We start from the raw sequence: 14,668 nt of genomic DNA, 5'->3' as shown, positions 1-14,668 counted from the left end.
GCTCAGGCTTCTCTTACAAGTGATGCTTTGGTGACGAGGGGGGCTTTTATTACACCTAATTAACCGGGGGGGACAAACACCACGAGCACTTACTGGTTCAAATGCAGTCAGAAAATCATGTTCACCAACTTCACCATTCTTTATACCGATTAGCAGTAGTACAGTACTGTACTGGTAACAAAACTGGCAAGAGGTGAAGAAGCCGGTTTCATTGCCAAAATGTTAAACAAAGCAGACGGCAGCAGCGGACAGGAAGGTGACAGGAAGGCTATGGAAACATGTATGAACGGATGTGATTGGCAGCCTGTCAATCGCTAATCACATCCATTCATAAATACCTATTATGGTGGAAGCAGTAAATGGGTAAAAGCATGACTAAAGTCTTCCTTTTTGTTATTGGTATGTAGTCAGCTTGCAAAAAAGTAACAAATATGACATTTGCATGCTGGGAAGCAGGACCAATGCGGTTTGGATGTCCAGTGGTCTGACATGCCACCTGCACAGTAGTGCAATCAACAACACCGCTTAGGTGAGCATGAGCATTGTTTGAATACTGTGTAGGGGGTGTGTATGACCGGTGGAGACCCAGACTGCTACTTTCTGGCTAATAAAGGTTACAGCAGATACCTTGGAGTGCCTGCTTTTAGGCAGGGCCTTTTTTTTTTTAATTCAAAATGACTGTTTCCTCTGATGATCTCTAGGAGTTTTATAATCCAGCACATCCTAAACAAAACATATGTAGAGACTGAAAAATGCCAAACTTTCTTGTTTTTCTTAAAAACAGCCCCAGGGTGATAGGTCATATTTTTAACTCAATTAAAAGGAGAATCCACCTTAAACACAAGAAATACTAATGTATTTTACAGCTGTCGATTGTAGAAAAACATATCAAGAAACTCGAACCAGCCAAAAAGTTGGGCCAAAGATTTGCACAACAACCCTCTAAATGCGCATCTATGGCAATTATTACTCAGAAAGGGGTCTGGCTCTTGTAAATTGTCTGGCTGTGGTCCGAACCTCTCAGACTTGCTAAACTTGCTGCAAGCTTCTGAAATAGTGTGGGTCAGATAAATAACACACACCAAATAGGACAATGAATCAAACACCAATGAGGAGTAGCAGAAGTCAGCTTGGAAAATAGAACATTTTTTATGTTAAGCTGATGGAAATTTAAATGATGTGTTTGGTCTTTTGTTTAAATATGCACAAAAAACTTTGTTTTTGTGGAGCTGTTTCAGCCTATAAAGGATAGAAGAAAAGGCAGACTCAACATAAAACATTTCTGGCGTTTTTAAACACCCTAAAAAAAACAATGATGTCACAGTGGGATTTGTTATCCAGGAATGGCTATAATAAGGTAATTCTGACATTATGCATGCAGTGGGGGTGCAGGACAGATCCAATTCCTCATCAGTCCATTAGGGATCTGATGCTATACAGCGTACAGTCCTTTAGAGCAGTGGCTCTCAGACTTTTTAAGACCAGGGCCTGGTAAATTCTGCCCAAACCTTCTATGCCCTAACAGTAAAAAATAACGTTTATTCTCTTACAATAAAAAGTAAAAGAATGCAAATTGAGTACTGAAATGCTGGAAGGTTCTCGATGGGGCTGTGAGTTGGCTGTGTGTAGAGGAGGGGGTTGTTGAGTGGGTTAGGGGACTCTGTAGCAGACTCAGTGGCCCTAAAGGAGATGCGCTTTCTGGAGGAAGCTGGGGGGTGCTGTGGGACACTGTTGGAGGTTGGTGCACTATAAAGGGCTGGAGGCTCTGCAGCAGACTGGGGGACACTGTTGAGATTGGGGGTCTGAGGGCTCTAAATGGGCCTGGTGGCATAGTGGGATGCTATGAGAGGTTGGAGGGCAATATGGGACCTGGGAGACACTCTAGGAGGTTAAGGGATCTGCAGCTGGCTGGAGGCCGTGGAGAAGGGAGACCATGACCTGGTAGTGGGCCACAGCCCTGTGGTTGAGAACCACTGCTTTAGAAGACTTTATGACATCTTCAGACAAGACACAACATTTTATTATGCTGGACTAAAATCCATCAAACTCAGTTATGACTCTCTATTGTCTATGTTTAAGGGTCAATTGGAGTCTCACAACTTTTTTTTTCTCTCTTTATAGTCCCGAATGTTATGATTTTTAACAGATTTTTACTTTCCAATGCCTTAAAACATCATATGCAGTGGCCCCTTGCCTCATTATAAGAATTTTATGCAGACTTGCAGTGCTGAGGAAGTAAAGGAACAAGTCTGACCATAGAACCGGTTTGTCTTACCAGATCTGTTGGATTACAGAATGCATCGAGCAGTGGTGTCATACTCTGCTGCCCACTGGACTATAATAAATTAAAGAGATGCTAAACTCAGGTTTAAAAAAAAAAATTCTATTCAAGTATGTATTCCCAATGCAAAAAGTCCCTTCTTTTATCCTCAGCCTCCTCCAAATCTTCAAATTACTTTTTTTGCTGCCATGATCTGACTTCCTGTTACAGAGTAGGTACAAAGCCACCCTCTTTTGATTGCTCATTAGAAGACTCAGAACTATGAACTATGAGACTCGTAGTGTGCAAATGGAAGCGAGGAAAGAAAACGTTTCAGGAGTTTAAGGAGCTAGAAAAACACAGTAAGAAACCATTTAATGAAAAATAGATTACAGGACCATTAAATGCGAAAACTATAGTCCTGCTTTCAAACACTGAGAGCAGGCATGCTCTTTATTGCTTAAGAAACATACATTAACTCTTCTGCGATAAAAGAAACCTACCTGCATGCTCACAGTCTGCTTTGGAATGTATACTGAGCAGTGCAATGTCGAGAATAAGAATATAATATAAAGTGGTTCTAAAGCTTTAAGGTTTTTTACCTTAATGCATTCTATGCAACCCCCCATGGGAGATGAACGGCATATGGGAAGGCTGTGATCGCAAGCACCCCCCCACCCCCACCCCCACCGCGGGAGATGGACGGCAGATGGGAACGTGGCGAGACTAACCTTAACATAAGAGGCAGGACAAATGAAGAGCCAGGCCATTGCTTCTCTTCCAGGCTGAACAGGAAGTGTGTCCTGAGACATGATTTGCCAGTGTGTCCCGAGACATTAATTGTGAGTCCTAAGACTCCCTGGCCAATTTGGTCTCAGTACCTACTTCCCGACTGTCCGGAAAGAGAATCAGGAAGACAATAGCAAACATTAATTCACTATTGTCATAAAAGTGGGTGGGCTCGGGGCACAGTGCTCTGCTCCCCGAGACCACTTTTTTTTTTTTAAGCCAATTAGAGCCTCAGGCTCTAATTATGTGCTTAAAAAAGAAAACCCTGTTCGAATACATGCATCCAGCACCCTGCATGTAGATTAGGGGCCGGGCGCATGCATTAAAGGGGCAGCGCCCCTGTGCTCCGAATGAACCACCCGCCACTGCGTCCCTTGCCAAGTGCCCCCAACAGTTCTGCCGTGTGAGTCAATGAGGCGAGAGAGAACCCCCGGAGAGCTGCTGCTCCCATGAGATTGTATTTAGGTATGTACAAGGGGGGGCTGCGAGGTGGGGGGGGGAGGTGCTGCGCCCAGAAGGTTTTTTTACCTTAATGCATAGAATGCATCAAGGTAAAAACCTTGAGGTTTTAGAACCACTTTAAAGGTTGAATGCTACACTGTCCTAAGAATTTCATTTTTCTCCTCTGTAGTTTAGGACTACATATAGGATATGATGGAGCAAAGCCAACTGTGACCACCAGCTTCTGATTACAAGTAGAAACTTAATAAAGACTGTTCTGAATATAGTTGGTAAACCACAGATGTGAGTTTTGATCAGTTTCAATTATGCTATTTTCTTTTTTTTCTCTTGTTTTCCTGTGCTAGCATGATAGACTTCATTAGAGCTCTGCAACTGATGAAATTTTGGCATCCGAACAGTCAAGGGTGATGTGTCATGCTGAACATGAAAGACAGCAAAAATGCAATTGCAGGGGAAATAAAATAAAACCATCAGTAAAAAGCATAAACACAACATATATTGCAGCATATAGTAAGAATAACAAGGAAAAAGGAGCTATTGTGGAAAATGTGTCTAAAAATGCTATTTAAAGGAAAATCAGATGACAAGAACAATATCTATTCTGAAAGAAAACCAAATAAAAACAAAGTGTTACATTGTTTACAGAATTTAATATAACTCAAATTTACAGATGACCTTGCAAAACACTATGTATAAAAAATATGGCATCTCAATCAATAGTGATGTGTCAGGATGAACATGAAAGACAGAAAAAATGCAATTGCAGAAGGAATTAAAATAAAACCAGCAGTAAAACACATAAACACAACATATTTTGCAGCATAGTAAGTAAGAATAATAAAAAAAAGCAGCTATTGTGGAAAATCTGGGAAAAAAATGCAATACAAAGGAAAATCAGATTACAAGAACAATATCTAGTCTACAAGAAGACCAAATAAAAACAAAGTGTTACATTGTTTACAGAATTTAATATAACTGGAATTTACAGATGACCTTGCAAAACACCAAGGGTGATATGCTATGCTGAACATTAAAGACAACAAAAATGTAATTGCAGGGCAATTAAAATAAAACCATCAGTAAAAAGCATAAACACAACATGTATAGTAGCATATAATAAGAACAATAATAAAAATGTGCTATTATGAAAAAATCTGTGCTATATGTCCTTTGTATATAAAGGAAAATCAGAACAATATCTAGTCTGAAAGAAGACCAAATAAAAACAGTGTTGCATTGTTTATAGAATTCAATATAACTGGAATTTACAAATGACCTTGCAAAACACCATGTGTAAATAAAATGGCATTTGTGTTAAGTGTGATGTGCCATACTGAACATGAAAGACAGAAAAATGCAATTGCAGGGGAATTGAAATATTATCAGCAGTAAAACACATAATCACAACATTTATTGCCACACACTGAATAAATAAAAAAAATAATAAATAAATAAAACTAGCTATTGTATAAACTCTTCACAGAAAAACAAAAGAATTGCTTACAAAGGAAAAACAGATACCAGAACAATATCTTCTCAAAACTCAATATCTACACAAAGTGTTACAGTGTTTAGAGAATCTAATAACCACAATTTACCGATTACCTTGCAAAAAACAATGGGGTTGATTTACTAAAACTGGAGAGTGCAAAATCTGGTGCAGCTGTGCATCATAGCCAATCAGCTTCTAACTTCAACTCGTTCAATTAAGCTTTGACAAAAAAACTGGAAGCTGATTGGTTTCTATCCTAGCTGCACCAGATTTTGCACTCATTTGTTTTACTAAATCAACCTCAATGCAGAAATAATATGGCATCTCAGTTTTAATTTCTGGATGAGATTAAGTGGGGTGTGGTCCGCCGTCTGGTCTTTACTGCCGTTCATGACTCCAGCAGAATTATCTTTGTTCAGCCCCTTTCAGTCTCGCACCCACAGCCAGGGCCATGCTAAGCCCTTGTACACTAGGTCGGAGAATCCGTCTGAATGTGTCCTATCGGACTGTGTCATCGGATAATCCGACTGTGTGTGGTATGCATTGGACTGATTCCGTCGGAATATCCGTCTGACCCAATTTTCCAACATGTTGGAAATATTTCCCGACCAACTGGGCCGATTGGACATACTCCGGTCATGTGTAGAGAATTTTGATCGGACCAAGTGCCACGCATGCTCAGATCGAATTCCTACATCAAAGGCTACTAGCCTGAATGTAGTCTCATCGTAACGAAATTACGTCATCACGTTCTGAAAGATCGGATTTTTTCGCCAACTTTGTCCGACCGTGTGTATGCAACAGTTTCAGACAAGATCCGACGGACAAAATCCGACGGGCAAAATCCGACGGATTTGGTTGTGGAAATCTCCGACCGTGTGTACAGGGGCTTAGAGCTGAGCTTTTTCCATCTGGAATAAAGTCTCTGTAAAATGTCCTCAAGTATTGTACCAAGGTTCTGTGTCATCATAATTTGGTGCCAGTAACCCTCTGGTAGGAATATTTGGTAGGAATACTTTAGTCTAGAGAAGGAAAACATATTTTTGCCAAAGTTTCATGTACCCAAGTTGCTTGGTCATTGTATAGTCGCCCGGTGATCACTTGGCCCTTTTATCTCTAAAAAGGTACAAATTTTCTTTACTTACACACTTATTGACTGCAACAAAATCATGTATACCACTCTATTGGAAGCAAACAAAAACACTCCCAATCATTTTGTGGTTTTTCAAAATGAACAAACTACACATGATGGAGGAACTGATGGCTACAGTAAATAACAAAGGGGACAGTTTGGAAAAAAGATGGCATTTTTGGACTAAATTTACCTACTCAGCAGATTACCAAACCCTACTGACTGTGTCTGGTTAGGAGATGAACTTCCTCAGCTCTTCTGGCACCAGGAGTTTGTCCAAGAGAAGCAAAGCATAATACCTCCATACTCCATACACCCCACCCCCACCACCTTTTTATTCTACCATTTTTTACTTTTCATCACTGTTTCCTAATTTATTAAATAGTAGATCTGACACTGAATGCTCACTATATGACAAGACTACTCCTCTGGGGAAGGTTATTGGTCAGTAAGGTGAGTCTGTATATTCTACATCCCAGATTCTCATCCTACGAGCTTCTGGTGTTTTATCTGTTATATTTTACCTAATGTAACTCTTACATGATCCTTTCTCCCTACTACCTTTCATCTGAGATGTGTATTGTGCAAGCATTCTGTTTCTTTTTTTTTTACTACAAAACTAAAAATAAAGAATAATAAAAAAATAAATAAAAAATAGTTTTCCATTCGAATACTGAGAGTGTGAAAGGTGATTAATATGAGCTAGTTCTTCCCACACAGAATCAATCTGGAAAGGAAACAGCAAAACAACAATTTCTTTAAAGCAACAAAAGGTAGAAATTTGCCACAAAGTTTGTCAAAATCCCTGCAATGTACATTGAGCACCCAGAGGGAATTGTTTTTGAGGATGCAATGGGCTTGAATTGGTTCCCGAGTTTTTTAGAAATTCCTATCACCTCTACTGAATTTTGCACGGAGATACTCTGATCCTCTTCTTCTGGGGTCCCCTTTGTGCACTCCAGGCTCCTCCTCTTTCGCAAGTGTTCCCATGGAAAGCTGCTTTCCATGGGGGCACCAATTCTGGCTCACTCCTGAGCCCCCCTTTCATGCATCTATTGATACAGAGAGGGTGACTTGCTCATCACAGCATTTGATTGACAACAGCTGGAGCTAATGGCTATCAATCTGCCCAGGAAGGAGAGAGACAGCAGTAAGAACCACTGCTCATGTGCATATCGCTGGATCGGATCGGGCTCAGGTAAGAATAAGGGGGGCTGGGGCCTAGGGGGGGATTCTGCAGCACAGAAGGTTTTTCACCTCAATGCAAATTGCAGTGCACTATTCTTCAAAGAATATGGATATGTTGAGGTGCAATGAAAGTTTATAAGGAATTACGCACCACATGGGGGTATAAATGGTCCCTAAAGCTGGGTATACACTAATAGAGTTTTGAATAAAGGTTTGTATGAAAATTCTCATAAAATTCTCTGTACATTTGAATATTGTTTGAAATGAGTTCAAGAATTTGTTTGCTTTTAGCATTTAACTTTGGAATGAATAGAATGTATCAAATAAAAGCCATATACAGGGGTTGATTTACTATTACTGGAGAGTGCAAAATCTGGTGCAGCTGTGCATAGAAGCCAATCAGCTTCTAGGTTTGAGCCCATGTTCACATTGGGCTGATTTGGCATGCCATTTGACATGTCAAATGGCATGCCAAATCAGAGCGTATTGCCGGCAATGCACAGTCTGAATTGGTGCACCGTTGACTTTTACTTTTGGGAATCGGTGCGCTGCCACACCGATTTCCAAAAGTATTTTCTGCAGTACTTTTGGTGACTTTGGGGGCGATTTCAATAAGCATCTGTGTATGAACCCACACATATGTCTGTCAAATCACCCCCCAACTTGCACTGAAATGCTGGTTTCAGCTGAACTCCCACGATTTCAAACCCGCCCTGAGTGTGAACCTAGGCTTATTGTCAAAGCTTAATTGATAAGATGAAGTTTTAGATGGATTGGCCACCATGCACAGCTACACCAGATTTAGTATTTTGCAGTTTTAGTACCGCACACTGTTAGAAATTCATACATTCAAGAATTTTTTTCTACCCTGCTCCTTCTTCCAAAACTTATAAAGATTTAATTGCAATAATGGTTAGCAAAGTGAAGAGTATACTTACAACATTCATACAGCGAAAAATGTAAAATTCAATTTTACTTCTATATATTATATAATATATTATATATATATATATATACATATATATATACTCAGCTCAGGGCCAGGCATTTAGCTTGGATAGGAGGGTGGGGAGGGTGGTGGGAAAAGCCAGCTGGGCTAGAGGGCAGTTTATAAATCTGGCCTTCCTACTTCTACAGCACGTGGGTGACAGGTGCACTTTAATTTAAACAGTTTAATATTGCTTTGCTCAACCTATAGTGGGCAACCGTCCAAACCACCAATGTGCTGCGTATAATCTGTCAGATTTTGGCACACGAGACAGCTCATAGTCTGCAGAAGGTCAGGACTTAGCAAACACAGAGACTAAATCACCACTTTTTCCCCAATAGTAAAATTCAGCCTTACATTATACCTGCTTTTACTACTGTAAATTGCGGAAGTGTATTGCTGTCTAGCTTTCCAGATACAACATTCTTTAATTTCAGTAATATTGACTTAAAGAAAAAGGTCATGTACAAGAGGAAATAGTCTCACACCCCTGGGAAAATAAACATGCTGGAATTGACTATTATAAGCCTGCCTAGCTGCAATTTCACAATAGTCCCCGCCACCATCTGCAAAGTGAGATGTTGATGTTTTTCTGAGCACACTTTCAGGCAGACATGAAAGAAATCCTTACGGGTAGTTTATTCCTGAATTCTGACTGGGGTTCTTTGTCTGATATTCCCAGCAAACTCACTGCTGACCTTTCACAATCTTGTTTTAGAGAGGGAGTCCAGATTTACATTAAATAGTACTATAGCGGGCATAAATTTTATCTCTAGTGAGTGCAGTTATGATTGTGGATAGCGCCCCTCCCAGTCTGCTGCTTGTATAGAAGGCTGTGTGAAGTTTCAATCAGAGAAACACGGTCTGAATGCAAACAGCTTCTGCTGTGTTCTCTCTTTTGAAAACTCATAGTAATGTGTTCTGTGTAATGTATGAACCCTTTATAACCACTTGCTGTCCAGTGACCTACCAGTTTTCTGCTGGATTAGAAGCCTAATACCTCAGTCATCGCTTCAGCTGCAGCAATGATTGAGATATAATTTTTTAGGGCTGGCAATTCCCTTCCATGTAAAAGTAATCCTAGTGGCTAAGAAGCCGCTGGATTACTTTTACAGGTGGCAGAAACTGGCTCTCCCGTGCGATCAGGATGTGACCAGCAGCATTCGGTTCCTGAGACACAGTGAGAGGAGCTGATGTAATTCCTCCAACCATAGGTGTGTGCAGGGGGTGTGCCAGGTGTGGTGGTGGACACCATAATAATTATGTGCAGTGTTGATTTCCCCTCCAGGCTTTCCTACGTGTTGCACTTCCCCATGCAGTGCTGCTGGCTTCCCTCCTATCCTCTCCTCTCCCCCCGACTGCTGCCGGGAATGTTTCAGAATGGAAAACAGGGGAAGGGGCTAGTAAATATGTAATTTATGACCACTTCCTTTTCTAAGTGAACACAGTGAACTCAATCGGGTGGACAGATTATTGGGTGGGAGGACCCTGCTGTCATTGTACACATTGGAACCAATGACAAAGTTAGGGGAAGGTGAAGAGTCCTTATAAAAATATTTTAGGGACTTAGGGGATAGATTGAAGAAAACGACCTCCAAGGTGGTTTTCACAAAAATACAACAAAAAAAGGGGAAATTAATATGCACTCATACAACACTGAGAGGAGTATACACAAATGCTAGGAGCCTACACTGTAAAAATGATTGTGCTGGGTCTACTCAAAAAAATGGAGACAGCCATTTGCATCAGCTTTTTAAGTACTGTCAACTAAACTTATTTTTGTCTGACTCATTAGACTTTTCATGTTTTCAACTTTGTTGTTTTAAGTAAAGCCAACTCAATATTTTTCAGTTTATAGACCATAGTGTTTTAAGTTAGGAATACATGCCCTAACTTGTCTGGCACTATAGTTTTAAGTAAATCCAGCTAAGTTTTTCCAGTTTATAGACCATAGGTTCAAGTAGGGTCAACTTAATTTTTCCAGTTTCTAGAAAACTTTACATTAGGGACACATACATTAACTTATTTATTTCAAGAACTTATATAGCACCATCAATTTACTTAGCGCTTTACATATACATTGTACATTCACACCAGTCCCTGCCCTGAAGAAGCTTACAATCTAAGATCCCTAACTCACATTGATACATACACATACTAGGGCCAATTTACACAGTAGCCAATTACCCTACCAGCATGTCCTTGGAGTGTGGGAGGAAACCAATGCAGGCAAAGGGTAGAACATGCAAACTCCACGCAGATAATGTCGTGGTTGGGATTCAAACCAGCGACCCTTTTGATGCTAGGTGAAAGTACTTACCACTATAGCACTGTGCTGGTAAAATTTATTTTCCAAATGCATTTGATATATGTTTGAAGGTTTTTACAGGGCTTCAAATTTCAAGTGCTGAGTTACTAGCCAGGCCTCAAGGGTTACTCACCACCAGTTGCCCTAGCCCGCCCGCCCCTAATTCTGCCCCTAAACACGCCCTCATAAATTCTCATGAAATTATACTTAAATGTTTTATGCAGAATTAAGTTATAAAATAAATATTAACAACAACAACAACTTCATCTGTGCCCACCAATGCAGGCTGCCTGTGCCCACCAATGCAGCCTTGTGCCCACCATGCAGCCGTGTGTCCACCACACAGCTCCGTGTGCACCAATGCAGCCTTGTGTCCACCAATGCAGCCTTGTGTCCACCAATGCAGTTTTGTGCCCACCATGCATTCGTTGTGCCCACCAATGCAGCCTTGTGTCCACCAATACAGCCATGTGCCCACCATGCAGCCTTGTGTCCACCAATGCAACCTTGTGCCCATCAATGCAGCCTTGTGCCCATCAATGCAGCCTTGTGCCCACCATGCAGCCTTGTGCCCACCATGCAGCCATGTATCCACCATGCAGCCTTGTGCCCACCATGCAGCTGTCTATCCACCATGCAGCCTTGTGCCCACCATGCAGCCTCGTGCCCACTATGCAGCCTACCTGTGCAGGGGAGGAGAGGAACAGGAGAGCCACCCAGGTGATCAGAGAGTGGTACAGGGAACACAGCCAAAACAGCTTTAATTTCAATTGTGGCCGCTCAACGTTATAAAGCCCCGCCCCCTGGCCGGGGGAACTTTGATTGACAGATTATCCGTCACCGGGTTTGGACGGGTGATCTGTCCTGGGACCAGGAGGAGGAGCTGTATCTGACAGCGAGCGGTGGGGACCATGGCAATTGAAATGAAAACTGTTATCGCTGTGTTCCCTGGGCTGCGCTCTAAGTAACCTGGGCGTCTCTCTCTCCCACTCTGTGATCACTGGGAGAAGGACTTCCATTCCACCCAGGCTGCTGGTGGTGCTCGCCCCCTGCTCCCAGGCAGCCATATAGCTCGCCAGCCCTCAAAATCCACTCGCAAAATGCGAGCCGGCGAGTGGATTTTTTGAGGGCTGGTTTTTATATAAAAATAATATAATAATGTTTTTTTTTTAAAGAAATTATCTCATGAAACAGGCTTTCAAAACAAATTAACATTTATTATTTATAAAGTGTTACAAATGTAATAATATTAACCACTTGACCACTGGGCACTTAAACCCTCTTCCTAACCAGACCAATTTTAGGTTTTCATGCTCTCACATTTTAAATGACAATTACTCAGTCATGCAACACTGTACCTATATGAAATTGTTGACCTTTTTTTCACACAAATAGAGCTTTCTTTTGGTGGTATTTAATCACTCCTGGGTTTTTTATTTTTTGCGCTATAAAAGAAAAAACACAGAAAATTATGTAAAAATTCTTAGTTTCTGTTATAAAATTTTGCAAATTAGTAATTTTTCTTCATAAATTTTGCCCACAATTTATACTGCTACATATCTTTGGTAAAAATAACCCAAATTAGTGTATATTATTTGGTCTTTGTGAAAGTTATAGAGTCCACAAGCTATGGTGCCAATCACTGAAAATTGATCACACCTGATGAACTGACGGCCAGGCTAATTTCTTGATACCCTAATAAGCCAGAAATGTACAAATACCCCCAAATGACCCCTTTTTGGAAAGTAGACAATCAAAGGTATTTAGAAAAAGGCATGGTGAGCTTTTTGAAGTTGTAATTTTTCCCTGCAATTCTTTACAAAATCAAGATTTCACAAAATTGTTATATTAGCAGGTTATTTCTCAAACGCAGCATATGCATACCACAAATTACACCCCAAAACACATTCTACTACTTCTCCTGAGTATGGCGATACCACATGTGTGAGACTTTTACACAGCGTGGCCACATACAGGGGCCCAACATGCAGGGAGCACTGACAGGCGTTCTTGAAGCATAAATTACACATAGAATTTCTTGACTACCTCTTACATTTTTGAAGGCCCTGGAGCACCAGGACAATGGAAACACCCTAAAAATGATCCCATTTTGGAAATAAAACACCCCAATGTATAATCTATGAGGCATAATGAGTCTTTTGAACATGTAATTTTTTTCTACAAGTTTTTGGAAATGTGTAAAGAAAATGAAAACACATTTTTTTTTTTTTTACACAAAGCTAACACATAGCATGTACATACCAAAAATTACACCCCAAAATAGATTCTCCTACTTCTCCTGAGTACGGCAATACCACATGTGGGAGACTTTTACACAGCCTGGCCACATAGAGAGGCCCAACATGCAGGGAGCACCATCAGGCGTTCTAGGGGCATAAGTTTCAAATCTAATTTGATTACCTATTACAGGTATGCCTGGGTACGGCTGAGTATGGCTGGGTATGGCTGAGTATGACTGGGTATGGCTGGTGGTGGATGGGATGACTGAGCATGGAGAGATGGATGAGTATTGCTGAGTATGGATGGATGGATGAGTATTGCTGAGCATTGATGGATGGATGAGTATTACTGAGTATGGATGGATGGATGGCTAAGCATGGATGGACAAATATTAATGAGGATGGATGGCTGAGTATTGCTGATTATGGATGGGGATAGATGGGATGGCTGAGCATGGTTGGATAGATGGCTGGATGAGGCAGGAATTGTCACATATCAGCGCTGTGGGCATTACACATCCAGCCCACAGTACTGCAGCATATGATCTCTCCCTGATCAGTGCCCTGATTAAAATTAATTGCCCACCAGTGCCAGCAATGACTGGCCACCACTGCCAGCAATCAGTGCCAACCATTGACCACAATCGCCACAAATCTGCAAGCAATCAGTGGGCATTAGTGATACCAGTCAGTGCTGGCTATCAGTGCTGCCCATCATTGCCCATCACTGCTGCCCATCAATGCTCATCACTTCTGCCCATCAATGCCACCCATCAATGCCCATCAATGTCGCCTATCTGTGCCCATCAGTGCTGCCTATCAGTGCTCATCAGTGCCATATATCAGTGCCACCTATCAGTGTCGATAAGTGCGGCATATTCGTGCCTCCTCATCAGTGCCACCTAATCAATGCCCATAAGTGCCACCTCATCAGTGCCCATCAGTGCAGCCTATTAGTGCCCATCAGTGCCACCTCATCAGCGCCCATCAGTGAAGGAGAGAAATTACTTATTTACTAAATTTACTGACAGAAACTAAGAAAAAAATCTTAGGAAAAAATAAAAAACCCAGGAGTGATTAAATGCCACCAAAAGAAAGCTCTATTTGTGTGAAGAAAATGATAACAATTTCACATGGTTACAGTGTAGCATGACCGTGCAATTGTCATTGTCATTCAAAGTGTGACAGCACTGAAAGCTGAAAAATGGCCTGGGCGGGAAGGGGGTGTAATTGCCCTGTACTGAGGTGGTTAAAGCGAAAAAAAAATGGCCTTTAAAAAATATAAAGTGGAGGGGGCATTGTCAGCATTCCAACACTACAAGGGATGCAATAGGAAGTGTAATAATGCAATCAGGGTAGCAAAAAGAGACTACGAGAGACACTTAGAAGAGGAGAGTAAAAAAAAATCCCAAGGAACTTTTTAGATATATTAACATTAAAAAAAGCGAGATCAGAACACATTGCCCACATGATGGGGGGATGATTACAGATGACACAGAGAAAGTAACTGTGCTAAATACTTTCTCCTCAATTTTTACACAGGAAAAATAGGGGTATACCAAGCACAACAGTATTGTTAATAACACGTCACAGGATGTACTCTTGTGTCTAACAGAGGCCGGAGTCAGGAAAGACTAGATAAACTAAACACAAATAAATTGCTGGGGAAGAGACGCTTGAGAGGGGATATGATAGTGATTAATGGTGTTCCCAGCATAGGAAAAAAGCTTTTCAGTCTCAGGGGGTGTAAGAGGACACAGGGCCACACAATGAGATTGGAGGAGAAGAGGTTTAAGCTAAAGCTGTGCA

The sequence above is a fragment of the Lithobates pipiens genome, unplaced genomic scaffold (genome assembly GCF_037356315.1).
Source record: "Lithobates pipiens isolate NorthernLeopardFrog02 unplaced genomic scaffold, aLitPip1_a1.2 Scaffold_19, whole genome shotgun sequence".
Classification (NCBI taxonomy): domain Eukaryota; kingdom Metazoa; phylum Chordata; class Amphibia; order Anura; family Ranidae; genus Lithobates; species Lithobates pipiens.
Note: the sequence above shows the minus strand (reverse complement) of the source record.